Genomic DNA, 14161 nt, shown 5'->3' with positions numbered 1-14161 from the left:
ATGATGATTTTCCTAAAATTGAATTGTTAGATTCCGCGCCTTTTCCGAAAGGACAACGCTTCTTTCCTACTGACTAGTGCCTTTTCGTGCTTCACCTTTACTTGTGCCAGTAAACGCTCCACTCCGAAGGTCCGTTCCTTCTTCTCGCTGTGCTAGCACTGTTTGTGCCCGCGTCACAGCTGGGGATTTGTGCGCTCACCCTTAAGTTACGCATAGTCGTTGATTATCCCGTTCAGATACATAACAGTATCCCACTGAAATTTCGCCAACTGCCTATACCTTAGAAGGGGGCGAGATGGCCCAAGTTGTTAGAACGCGAGTTTACTGACCGGAAGGTCCTTGGTTCGAATCCGACCTCCGCCACTCGACTTCCCCTGTCTAGGCTTGGGCAACCTGGCAGTATCCCAGCCCTCGTGCTTCCTTCGGATGACATGGCAGCTAGGCACCGGAAGGGTGCTACAGCTGAACGATATACCTTAGAAGATATCAGTCATTCATCAGCTTCACATAACATTTTCCACCTTCAGCGGACATGAAATTATACGTCTTGTTGTTTGTTTAGCCTTTACCCCACAAAACTCCCACCTTCATCACAGTCCTTGACAGCAAGACAACAGCAATACATACTGCCGCTCGACTCTCGCCTTCTACTTAAGCAGAGTTTTACCTGCCCAACAATCAGTCCAGTGAAACACTTTGAATGACTCAGTCCTTGTACTGGTGGATGAATTCGTATCACACAACATCCCTTCACTTCATAAGACTCCGGCCCGGTCGTAGGCGATCAACCCAGGATTCCATATCTGCCAACAAACGAGTTGGATCAAGTACCATCCCTCCCAAACGAGGTAGCATTGACTACGCCATCCTACTCTAAGATCTCCAGAAACATTTCCGAATCATTAGAAATGAGCTGCACCAGTGTTTTGGCAGATAGCTACTTCTGTAGCTCGCTCGCAGAACCGAAAAACCACGATGGATCACGACTAATGCGCATCTCGGTACAACCATATGCGCTGACCAGAATATCCTCACGACTAGACTTGCCACAGATCTAAGAACCCCTGGTTTTAAGAGTAACACTTGGCTTACGAGGTACCGAGCAGTTTTTATGCTGGTTTACCTCTTCAGAACGCCACGGAACAACGCATCTACTCAGACATCCTCTGGATAGGACAAAAGGCCACTTAAAAGTAAATTCAACCGAGGCTGAATCCAACAGAAACCGGAAAACTTTTCGTCCACAGCGGTCAACTACCAACACGACTGAAAATGGTGGAAATTCATCCAAAAACCCGAACAAATCGGATTTCTTTTGACAACTCAGGTAAGCATACTACACCATCAGCCAATCATCGAGTCACCTACCCATTCATAACTGAGGTTGGCGTCATGTCTTCTGACATAGTAGCCAGATTACTTGGGTCTTGGTATACCCACCGAAGGCCCACGCCTTGACACCTTGTTCGGGGATCAGTACCATATCCACGGACTTATTGGATGACATTCAGAAGCCCGGAACAATCCCTCAGAACAAGACCCACCAGCAGCCGACGATAGGCAAATAATAGTAATAATACTAAACTTTCGGCGACTAGCTGCTACAGCAAACGAAGGAAGTGCGAGACCTGAGACACTGTCAGGTTGCCGAAGCCTGGACAGGAGCAGTCGAGATGCCGAGGGAGGCATTGAACCATGGACCTTCCGGTAAGTTCACGCCTTAAATTGAGTTGTCTCAATGTACGAAGGCCAGCCGCCCCTAATAACCGAACATCACATCATTTGGACGGATGTGTCACGTACAGGACACGGACCTAACGAAGCCATGCCCTGATTAGTCAGAATGCCAGCCAATTCGAGTCGAGCATCTTTGACTCGACGCTTCTCGCCACCTCGCGGGGATTCTGGCACTCTGTGACTAACCTATAAATACAGTTATAATGACTTTTCTTTGTTCCCATAAAGGGCTGTGTAGAGCTACTGTGCCTTTTGTGGGCGGAGCAGGAAACCAAGGGAACGAGTTGCACGATCGTTAACAAGACAAAACACTCAAGCACATGAGCTATCCCGAACTCACGTTCAGTTAATGATTTCCACGGAATTATTTCAGTGGCTCTCGCTACTTCGCCTAAGCAAACGCGGTACAAATGATCACAATCTTCTCCCCAAACCTAAAAAACGATTAGATGCCAGCTCTGGGAAAATGGACGCCTAAAAATCCACCTAGATAGAAAGCCCACCTCGCTCTCCTACTAGTTTATTTTGCATGCTGGGACTGGACTGCACTCTTCGAAGTACCCTGCTCTTGTGAACACCATGAAATCTCGCCGCTATTACGGAAACCCAGACGTCGCTTGAGACGTACGAGACGAGACTCCGAACAGTCCCTTCTCGAATTCACCGGTGTTCACACGGATCGGGAAGTCGATAGTATCTTTAGTCAACTTGCACCACCTGTGACACCAGCTTATCTGCCAAAGGTCGATTTTACGATGCTACAGTACGCTCCGTTTGTCACATGGGTGAGAAACTTGGCAATTAGGAGCTCAAGGGGTCAAAAACCTCCAGTGTTTGACCATCAGTGTCTTTGGGGCATTTCCCAAATCCGTGGAAAACATGGGGTCGCTAGTGCTATAGTACGCCGAATGGTTTAAGGAATAAACAACTCACACATGAAATGAACTGATTAGCTTGATAAGGTGCTCCGTATGACAGTTGATCGAATTCCTCGGGAAGCTATTTTTGCACAACCACGCGGATGGCATAAACAAGTCAAGGAAAGTCAAACCATGACTTGGCAGCAAAGTAGGTCAGTTGTTACTCAGAAACTTAACTTGATAGGGTCTACAAGACGCGACACACCAATGCTTAGAGACGTTGCCAGAGGTGGCAAAGTGGCACGCAAGCATCCAACGTATATACTCACGAGTCTATTAGATAAGCCACCGCCCCCAATATGCACTCACTAGAATCGACATAACTTCAGTGTTCAATGCTGTTGCAGCCGTACAAACCAAAATTAACTGAAAGACCAGTCGTGAAGAAACAAGCACATTTTGACGGAGAAGATACCTAGTGCTGGCATATCACAATCATTCCACGGTGCGAACAGCCTCCGATAAAGCAAAATACAACCGTTCAGCTGTAGCACTATTTTGGTAGCTGTCATACCCCCAATATGCACTCACTAGAATCGACATAACTTCAGTGTTCAATGCTGTTGCAGCCGTACAAACCAAAATTAACTGAAAGACCAGTCGTGAAGAAACAAGCACATTTTGACGGAGAAGATACCTAGTGCTGGCATATCACAATCATTCCACGGTGCGAACAGCCTCCGATAAAGCAAAATACAACCGTTCAGCTGTAGCACTATTTTGGTGCCTAGCTGTCATACCAACGTAAGGAGGCACGATGGATGGGCTATTGTCAAGTTACCCAAACCTAGACAGAAACAGTCAAGATACTGAGGTCGGATTCGAACCACGGACATTAAGGCTTGTAAATTGGCGCCCTAACCACTGAGTTACGTTGACACCCGAACTCAGCCTGCCAACTTGAGCATCCAAGTCTGCAGCAGCCACAGTGACATCCGGCGGTTTAGCGCGCCGTGACAAGGCATTCAAAACGCCATAAAACTTAACTCTGATTGCACCATCATCAACAACATCGACAGCACGACAACACCGATGCTTAGCTACCGTACCGTCATGATTTATTTGAAGACCTTATTGTGAAGAAAAGAATAAAGGTGAATAAGGAAGGGAATTAGTGCTAGCTTAATAAAATCATCCAGAATTGCATACACCTCCAAACGCTCATTCACGCAATCTGGATAGAAACTGACATCGGTTGGCAGCCATATCTTGAAGCGTCTCCAACCAGGCGCGGTGGGGATCACGCGGTCCCCATCCTGGAAGGCGAGTAGCACCGACAGCACCCAAGCGTTTCGTAATCTTCTTCATTCCCCTCTGCCAGGTCAAGGGTCAGGGCCACCTCTCTGCTTCCTCCACTCTGAATCGGTCATGGAAAACAGCACTCTCTTCGGCAAACGATGGTTCGGCATACGCGAAACATACCCCAACCAACGCAGCGTCCGGTGCTGGACACATTATTCAATGGAAGTACCCGTTGCACAACCGAAAACTCACTTCCTAACTGCCTCATTACGGATTCGCCGACATCAACCAACACGGGCTATCATCTTGAGACTACGATTGTCGAACAGCTGGAGACGTCTCAGTTCCGCTACTCGAACAGGCCGAGTCTCACAGCCATACAAAAAACAACCCGTACTGTTAGCTTGACAGACACGTCCCTTCAGATTCAGAGATACACTACTCTGACGCCATAGGTGTCTCAAATTAGCAAATGGGACCCGGGCCTTGCAGATACGTGCATTAACCTCAATTGTCACACTACAATCAGAACTAATAATACTTCCAAGATACGTAAAACGCTCAACAACACCAACTGCATCACCCTGGATCTTGAAATACGTGTTCAGTGACTGCATGTCCACGAGCATGACCTCATACTTTGTGGAAGAAAAGTGCATACCAAAGGACAGGATGATTTTGTTCAGTTCATTCGAAAACCCTTGCGCTTTGCCTCCTCTTCGAAGACGAGAACAATGTCATCTGCGTATTTCAGATCGACAAGGTTTTCGTCACCGGCTATTTGAACACCAGGGTTTTGGAAACCCTCCAGCGTTCGTCTTATGATTTCATCTATTAGGAAATTAAATAGAAATGAAGATAGTGGGCATGTCTGACGGACATCACCTTACGTACGGAAGCATTTGGAAAGCTCGCCGGTTACTCTCACACGTCCGGAAGTCTGAGAATAAAGGCAACTTATTATGTTCACAAACTTCCGGAGCATCCCTTGGAGGGCAGGCGTGTAGAAAGAACAGACCGGTAAACCGAGTACAATGCGCCTCGGAAATCCAAGAATACTAGAAGTGTGAGTCGCCTATACGTATGGTGTTGTTCTAGCACCTGCCGAAGTGTGAGGATTTGAACGTAACCTCTGCGAGGCCGGAATCCCACTTGCTACTATCCAGTCAGTGTCTCACGAGCCGCCCCAAGGCGATGAAGCACAAGTGACGGCAACAGTCTCATTACGGCCAGGGTCAAGCTGATCCCCCTGTGGTTACCACACTCACTACGAGCCCTTTTTTGAAAATGGGCAATATCACCGACTCTCTCCAGTTGTCTGGGACAGACTCCTTTTCCCAGATACAAGCAAACCGATCAGACGAGCGCTGACTGAGGACTTCAGCCCCATCTTTGAACAAGGCGGGTGGGAGGTCATCCAAACCACAAGCTCCGTGACGCTTGAGAGAATATATGCAGTCGTAAACCTCTGAGACCGTAGGCGGTTCCACGTTCACCGACCAGGATTCTACGTCAACTGTGAGCTCCAGATGACTTGTAGGTGGTGGCCACGACAGTGACTGGGATCTTCAATCAAAAGCTGTCGGTCAAAAGCCTGGCCGAAAGGCAGTGATATTTGTTCAGAAATGCAAGTGAATTACCTTTTTCAAAGAACAAGCCACCAAGGACGTTCCAACCCCCAACCTGGAGGACTAGAAAAATGTGTTTGCAGGACTTCTGACGCTTGATAAACCTGGTCTGAGAATGCGAGTGCCGCACGGAAACCCGTCAGTATAGCTCAATGGGTCACGGAACACAAATCACACCACGGTAAGGTCGAGTTCCGTTCAAGACGGCATCCTGAACGTTGTTGGATGAATCCCGTTCGTGTTGCGGCAAACGAGATTGTAAGAAACGAATTCACTTCCAGCGTCTTATCGATGGTACAACTTACAGGAAGACTATGTACACCGACAATGCAGACATCCTGTGCTTCGACAATTATGGAGTGGCAGGTCCGTAACATCGACCATTACCAGATGACAGTGGTTGCACGCATTGTAAACGTTAATGAACAATAACGTCGTAGCTAGGAGGGGTTGATGGTCATACGGTGAAATTACAAGCTACACTCTCAAATGGTATGCATAAAAGCGTCACTAGACGTTAGAAAAACAGTCATTATGGTAAAATGAAGAATGTCAAATTAAAATGCAGCCTCATGGACCTGGCCAACTCTTCTTCTGATCGGCTTCTCAAACACTGATGAACAGATTCTTTCGTGGTGATCCTGCTTCGGTGCAGTAACGATCGTCCGAGCTACGGTAGCTCGGATTCAGTTTCTTAAAGTTTAACCGTGCCAGAACTTACTGATCGGAAGGCCCGTGGTTCGAACCCGACCTCTGCCTTTCGACGTCGATCTAGGCTTGGGCAGTATCCAATCCCATGTTTTTCTCGGGTGGCATGGCAGCTAGGCACCGCTTTCGGCAACATGAAGAACCGCTGTAAATCAGAAATCCGCCGATGGAACATACGAAAACAAGCGCCCGGAAGAACAGAAATGTGCTATTTAAATACATGAAACATCGCCATAGAAACAAGCCATCCGCGTTCTCCTTGAAGGACAGGAACAGGGAATCCACGAGGAAACTCAGTGGTAGTATCTGAGGTCGACCGCGCTGAGGACGTAAAGAGCAGTCATAAACCTTTTTCGATTGTGCCTTTCAAGTGAACTGCAGCTGCTCAAGCTACTGCCACAACCTCCCAAAGAAACTTCCGTTGTTTCCTTACTCATTAAACTGCACCCGCACGATAACTAACTCATTTATGGCTGTAGTTACATGTTGTCGCTGGATGGCGCTTTAGGTAGCACCACTCGCATCGCGTGCCTGCGAAAACAGTGGAATTCACCGGAGATAACATGATGAAAGACGTTATATCTTAAGCACATACGGGGTGTAACTGGGATCAACATTTGAGTACACTGCCGCGTGCACATAAACCAACATAAATGTTAACCTTAATTCTTTTCAATTAAAATCCTATGGAATTTTCACGAAGGCTTTCCATAGTTCACAAAAATGAAAAAAAAATCGAAGGATTGTAGTAGTACTGACATTCGCCGCTGAACGGCAATAACAAAGCCGACGGCGTAAGCCTCGATCCTGTGTATCAATCTGTGAGTCCGTGATTCTTTGAAGGACAAGCAGAACACCCGAGTATGGTCGCTCATCGCTCATTGGCTACTTGAGCGTCACGGATTCACGGATTGATACACAGGATCGAGGCTTTTGCCCAAGTTTCCCGGGTCGGTTTTGTTCTTGTCGGTCAGTGGCTGTCGTTCACCTGAAAGGCACAAGTGAAAAAAGGGTGTAGCACTGCTGTTTATAATCTCAGCGCGGGGCAGTATGCTCGCCAGCGCGAGGATTCGCATAAATAAATGTCTAATAGTGCTTTAAATTGGGTTCGAGAAGGAGCGTGTACAACCGTCGGAGGAAGGTCATTCCACGCAGCTACTACCCGAAATGAAAAAAAGTTTTGTCTAATGAATGTGTGTGCCCTGAGCTTGAAGATTTTCTTACTATGTCCCCGCCGGGTGTTTGCTGGGTCAACGGTAAAAAACCTGTTTGCCAAGCTTTGTTCAAACAGGGCGTAAGTAAGAATTAGGTCCCCTCGGAGGCGACGGTACTCCAGGGGAAAGAGATCAAGCATCGCGAGACGCGTTTCGTAGTCCACGGACTTGAGGCCGGCAACCATTCTCGTGGCGGCCCGCTGGACACGCTCAATGAGGGTAACGTCTTTCGTACGTCCTGAGTGGACAACTTGGTTGGCGTACTCCAGGAGCCGACGTTACTGCTTAGTATTCGCACAATGGAATTGCATTTCCGAAGACAACGACGTGCTCTGGTGGATTAAAAGAGACAGACAATTGAGTTCAGAGTACGAGTCCGATCTTTTGAGCCCCATCTAGGCATCCCGGAGTATCAGCGATACTAGAAAAGTATTCTACTGGACTTTTATTCCACTCGCAAAGTCATTGTAGCTAGGAGTATTGTGCGGTTAACGGAACCCGCTGCTGCCGTGGGATTCTTGGGTGATTTTGATCTAGTTGGCGTTTCCTCCGATGAGGATGTCCTCTCAGCCTTCCATCAGTCCATCAGTACTTCCGCAGATGCTGAGCAAGATAAATTCATTTATTTTTAGTTTGTCCACGCCTGCGAGCATTTGGTTTGTGAATAGCCGCATCCGATCCCGCAGCAGCGCTTTAAAACTCCCAAGCGCGGAGTGCATGCCGAACCCAATGGTAGGACTACATAAACTACTTAGACGGTTCGGGCCTCTAGAGATTATAATTCAAGAGCACAACTGTATTCAATGGCCCACTGTAGAGGCCTCGCCGAGTGCTTCCACCAAAACATACCAGTAGAGGGCATAGATTCAACTAACAAACATTGGTTTCGCCCGGTAACAATGGAAGTGGAGAAGTGGTTGGTTTCCGAAGAATACTTCGGTGATATGTCAAATTCTTTATAAATCGATGGTGGCACTGTACCCGTCTTTATGTGAAGTTCGGATCAAGCAGGGCCGTCATAGCTAACTGCATGCTACAGAGGCCCCACTTCACCAAGAGTTGGCGTCGCCTACGTCAGGCAAAACCCCGTTTCCCGATGCCCTAGCTTTCACGACAATCTTCATCCTGCACAATTTTTCCCGAAAATCATTTGACAGTGAAACAGCAATGATTTGCCACCGCTTCATGTAGGATTACATAGGGATCTTCCGACCTATTAGGCGCGGAGTCTCCGTCTACAGGATTTGTTCCCGTCAACGCCATTTTCTGAATGACAATGACAGGCCCTGGATAAGCTAGTGGTTGATGAACCTCTCCTGGTTTTTGCCGACAGACAGTCCTGACGTGGGTGGTGGAAAGGTAGTCAAACCTGGCGAAACGACACATGCTCTTGAAGCACTTAGTTGCAGCCCCTTTCAAAACAAACAGGCTGAAACCTCATACAGCAAGTTTTTTGCGCCTCGTTGTCTGAGTTCGGAAGTCAAGGTGGCAGCTCATCCATTGCGCAGCCGCATTTACCACAACTGGAATGCTCCCGTGCAATTTCTTTCATTTTGTGGGGTCGTCAGTAGATTGTCTCACCTTCAGCGTTGAACAAAACGGATAAGCGTGAGTGGGCACTAATGGATCCTCCCTCCTTTCTCTCTTGCTTTCCGTTTTTTTCCTTATCGAGTGAGTAAAGCCGTTCTCATATGTCCGTCATTTAGGATACGTCATAGGTAGACACCACCCATTCACGCGCTCAGTTGCATAAAAGCAACAAGGCTGCCGCTTGCAATGCGCAGGTTTCACTCTGTATCACCACAAAAGTCTACTTCTAGCCTTAAACACGCACGTCGGCCACACTATCCACTGCCGTCAGTGCGTATCAGTCTACCCTCACCTCAGATCGTCGGCAGGAAATCTATACAACCTACGCGCGGTTTGCAGCTGAGCGCGAAAATTGATGATGACCACGACGGTGATAATAAGCTGTGATACACGCGCACCAATCCATGGCAACAAATCCAGGTTTCTCGAATCGAACTTGAACCTCTACCTTGTATTTATTCGGTGGCTTGCAGTTTCTCCACTAGAGCAAGCAGAATCATGAGCTATTCTTGTCTCGGCACTGAGTTCATTTTAAACTAATATTTCCGTGAATCCGTGCACCATCTCGGCCGATCCGATAATTTCTGAACACGCCCATCTAGGGAGTCGGGATGCGTGGCGACTAGCTGTGCAGGGTACGGAATCGTTCTTAGCCAGCGGACAGAGGGCCCCCAGCTTGATGACCGTCCACAAGTTATTTTATGGTATTATTTTTGCACGGTCAAGGAAGAAACCGAAAACTGACCTTTGAGAGGGTATTGTGTCAGCTGACGTGACATCAGGTTGTATTCCCTACGCTGCCCAGACCGGGACTGAATGAACTTTTACGATCGGCCACTACCTAAGTTATCACCGGTTTCATTTTCAATCACATTGATCAAACATTGTGCGCTGCCAAATATCCATGCGGCCCTGATTCTACACCAACATATTTTTTATTTGACAAAAGTGTGGGATATCTACCAATTACACACTGCTGAAAGAGCCTTAACTTGCAGTTGCTGAAGACGTGAACGGTTACGCCGTTTTTCTGATGGACGCAGTTCTTACGTTTTCGTTAGCTCCATATGCTACCGGAACTACTCACTATGAGCTTCGCGAATTCACTGATTTCAACGCCATTCGGTTTCGGCGGGTTGTTCAAATGATTTTCAGTTGAGTCTCCCGTTTACTAAATGTTCCAACCGAAGTGCCTTTAAAGGCTATCTTACGTTACAGTTACACGTGCAGTCGAGGTACCACAATATATTTTCTTGGAAAGACAATATTCCCAAGCTGTCTGAAAACGATTTGATGGGCCTTGGTCTGTTCAACCGTTCTTCAGGCTAAGCAGACCTCTATCATCCTTACAATCTACAAGAATACAGCCTCATGGGATTTACAGGACGCACTCGTTTGCACACCAACTTGCCTATGATTGGGGATCCAGCTGACTCCCAGATGAATTTGCTGGTAATCACTTTCCTAACTTTATATTTGGCGTAAAACAGCGTCACAAATGCCTCATGGACTTGGACCGTGGGGGTCATTTTGCAGCGCAATCAGCTGGGATTTAATCGAGTCAACCCTGAAAACAAACTCATGTGCACAAAATGTATTTTGCGAATAAATATGTTGTATTTTCGTAGTAGACAGTCCCTACTTGGGCTAAATGCACTGGGCGAAAAAGTCGGAATACTTTCTCCCGGACATTGAAAGCAGTTAATCACGATTGCGATCATACTCCCAATCTGCATGTGTGTGCTGAACTTCGGAGTAGTAAAATCACAGCGGAGGATGTCACAAGCAAACTGGTTGAGATTAGAGAGGACGTTGATTGTCTGCGAGTAAAGAACTCGTTGAACTACGTGGTGCATTTAATCTTAGTTTTATGTACTCAAGCCCACCTAATTTAAAACGGCTCTCCAGAAATGCTATACTGAACCCACTTAGATTACTTGACTGGTCGCGCCTCCACAGGATCGCTGACACAGTTGCTTATTCTTTATGGAGACAAGCAAAGAACTGTCCGCCTCTGGCAGCTGCGGTCCCTGAGGCGAAAGCTACTCTCAAAAAAGGCTCTAAAGCGGAGAGTTCAAGGAGCTTTTTGGACGGGATAATCAGTTTTGAAACTTTTTTCGAAGTAAACCCGGTGGAACTTACCACCGGATCTACACGACCAGCTTTTTCCGAATTAACTAATATACATACTGGTTTCATAGTGTGCAATTTCAATTTATTACAATTTGACCTTTGAACCACGACTCAAACTGCGCATGGATCTTGCGTTTTAAAGGCAGTACGGTGTAATGCGAGTGCATTGGACAAGAAATCCACAAGATATGACGTAAGACAGCGAATATATAGAGGTGACGGGCGTGAACACGAACGCTGTCGCTGACATACAGTGGCGATTTCATGGTATTAACTGTAAGCGACAAAACCGATAAGTCGAGCAACGAGCACCGAAGAATGGATCCGAATTCAAAACGAAAGTGATCCCGACGAAAATGTGCTGTACTATACGACAAAACATCAATAGATTAATTAATGTACAACAAACCTTGATAGTTATCGACCGATAGTTAGACCAACGAAAAACACAAAGACGAGTATTTAGCGCGAGAAAACAGTTCGAAAAGTGCCGAAAATGTGAATTTAAACAAATGATAATAGGTTCATTCAAGGAAAAAAGAACCTGTTTGCATTTTATGCAACGCAATGTTTTAATTGATGAGATAGACATGGGGTGATGCGATAATAACGAAATATCAATGAATAGCAGGCAGGATTAGGCAGGACACTTGAATTTATGCAACTGAGTTCAGGGAGATGGGGTGGGAGTTTCAAGCGTGGCAGGATTAGGCAGGACACTTGAATTTATGCAACTGAGTTCAGGGAGATGGGGTGGGAGAGATTTTCAAGCGTTTTGTGCGATATAGTAACATGATGATCAATCCGAAACATCCATCGGCTCGGTCCCACTTTTAATGTGTTGACTGTTTTGTCAATGGCCATGGATGAAATCCTACTAGAATTCCTAAAAGATTGCCTTTGAAGACTAAGCCAAATTTGCCCGACCGTTGGAAAAGTGCAGGTTTATTTGGGAGAACTGTCGGTTTTTACAAGTAGCTTTTTGTTCGCGTGAATCACCCTCTATTGGATCTTTTTAGTCCTTGAATCCACATTTTTGAGATGTCCCCATTGCACCAAAGCCGTTTGAGATTGCTGATGTCGGGGCCTTTTCGTGTACTGCTGGTGCCGATCTTGTAAGTTTTTTTATGTATAATCTTAAGGGGGCAAGAAAAGGCTGTGATAAATATTTGACCCATGGGAAATAACATTACCATTTTAATTAGAGGCCCTAAGGAACCCCAAACATCCATTAAGTTACCAGTGAACTAGATTAGTGCATCTCAAAGTCGGGTCCACCGCACTCGTTGATTACGTTCAAATGCTTAGTTTGTTGTAGTTTGGGCTTGGACAGACACTGCAGCCCAGTTCTGCCTGACAGTGCTGTGTGCAAAAATGGTTCCTTCTTTAGTATAAAAATAACACCATTCACGCTGTCAATGAACGAGCCATGAGCAAACGATTATTAGTTCGATACGGCCGGACAAGAAACCTCATCCTTTCAGGATAAAAAAGCGTTGGTGTCAAGTTGACCGCACAGCGTGTCAAAAGTAATTGGCTGTACAGCAGCTCTGCCCGGACGACACACTTGCAGGAAGTTTGTCCTGAGTTTAAAGTAGAATACTTCAGACTTACTTGAAAGCGTTGCTCAAACCCGGTCAACAAGGAAATGCCAAGCTGCACATATTCACATTATCTTTTCCCAACATATGAATTTCCGGGTATCAAACAACAGTGCATTGCTACGTTTAATTTTTGGACACCCGTGATTAAATATTATCTTTATCTGCATCACCGGACGGGAAAATGGCCACTGGCTCAAGGTCCTATTCAGAGTAGCCCACGCCGCCCGTAGCTGCAGGATTCAGGCTCCCACAGGTGCCATTTAGATATATGTATGGAACTACGGTAAATGATGATCGGTGGTATATACGACGGACTTCAGACTCCAAAACGTGATTTTATCGGTTATCACTCAACCAGGAGGTTAAGAACGTACAAGGATTAGATGAAAAACAATCACGCGGATCTGTTAATGCATGCTAATATGATTGCGCAACCTATGTAAAGGGCTCGTTGGAGTACAGTACACAACCATATCACGTCAAATAATCCCGTTTGCACGCATAAACTTTGGTAAAAATTGGGTCCGAAGACTATTTTTGACATGGTTAGGTAGAAATTTTCGGGACTGCAAACTGTCACGCAATGGACCTTTTAGTTTCGTCAATCATTTGCCCTCACGGCTGTAGCATTTGCTTTCAAATCGCCTTGAGGTATTTAAACACCGATTGAGATACTCTAAACATGCCTCAGTAGGGATTTTCCTCCAACAGGATACACTGACTTGGACTTACCGATTGAGTTTAATCGGGTTTCTCGCGGCCTGATATCGTTTATTCATATTTGAATGCTGATGTTGTGAAGCTTCACAATGAAAACACCTTCATATGTTGACCTTCATTTATCACGTGCTATGTAGCTTATAACAAGTTTTCTTTTTTCGAGTATATTTATTTTTACTGATACGCGGGGCCAAAAGTATTCAGATGAACCTTCAATAGGTGCTACAAAAATGTCCGTGTCTTCAGAACTCGAAGCCATTGCAAGTAGCGTGCACCAGTACGCTGCCTTGATCAACATTATCTGTACACAACCGGCAAACACCTCTTTGCACGAATGAAAGAGCGTAACTTATTACGTTTGTGATATGTGCAATACAAGGGAACCTTACCAACAAACCGAGGATGCGTTTTTATGCGCACCCTGTATTTTACAAACTGATATTATCTTCCACCATGAAATTTACAGCAGTCCATCTCAGTTCATTTCATTACTTATCGGCTTTGTTTACCTCTACACCATTAATTGCTTTCACAATCTACGCCTGCGAGCCACTCGCCTCTTAATTCATCTTTTTGGCAACGGTGATCGAGCTATGATTCTCGGGATCGCCGCCTGAAACAAGGTAAACCACGCTGACATATATACGTCCGTCTGCCCTTCTTAC

The sequence above is a fragment of the Opisthorchis viverrini genome (genome assembly GCF_000715545.1).
Source record: "Opisthorchis viverrini unplaced genomic scaffold opera_v5_129, whole genome shotgun sequence".
NCBI classification, from domain to species: domain Eukaryota; kingdom Metazoa; phylum Platyhelminthes; class Trematoda; order Opisthorchiida; family Opisthorchiidae; genus Opisthorchis; species Opisthorchis viverrini.
This window is presented reverse-complemented; position numbering follows the sequence as displayed.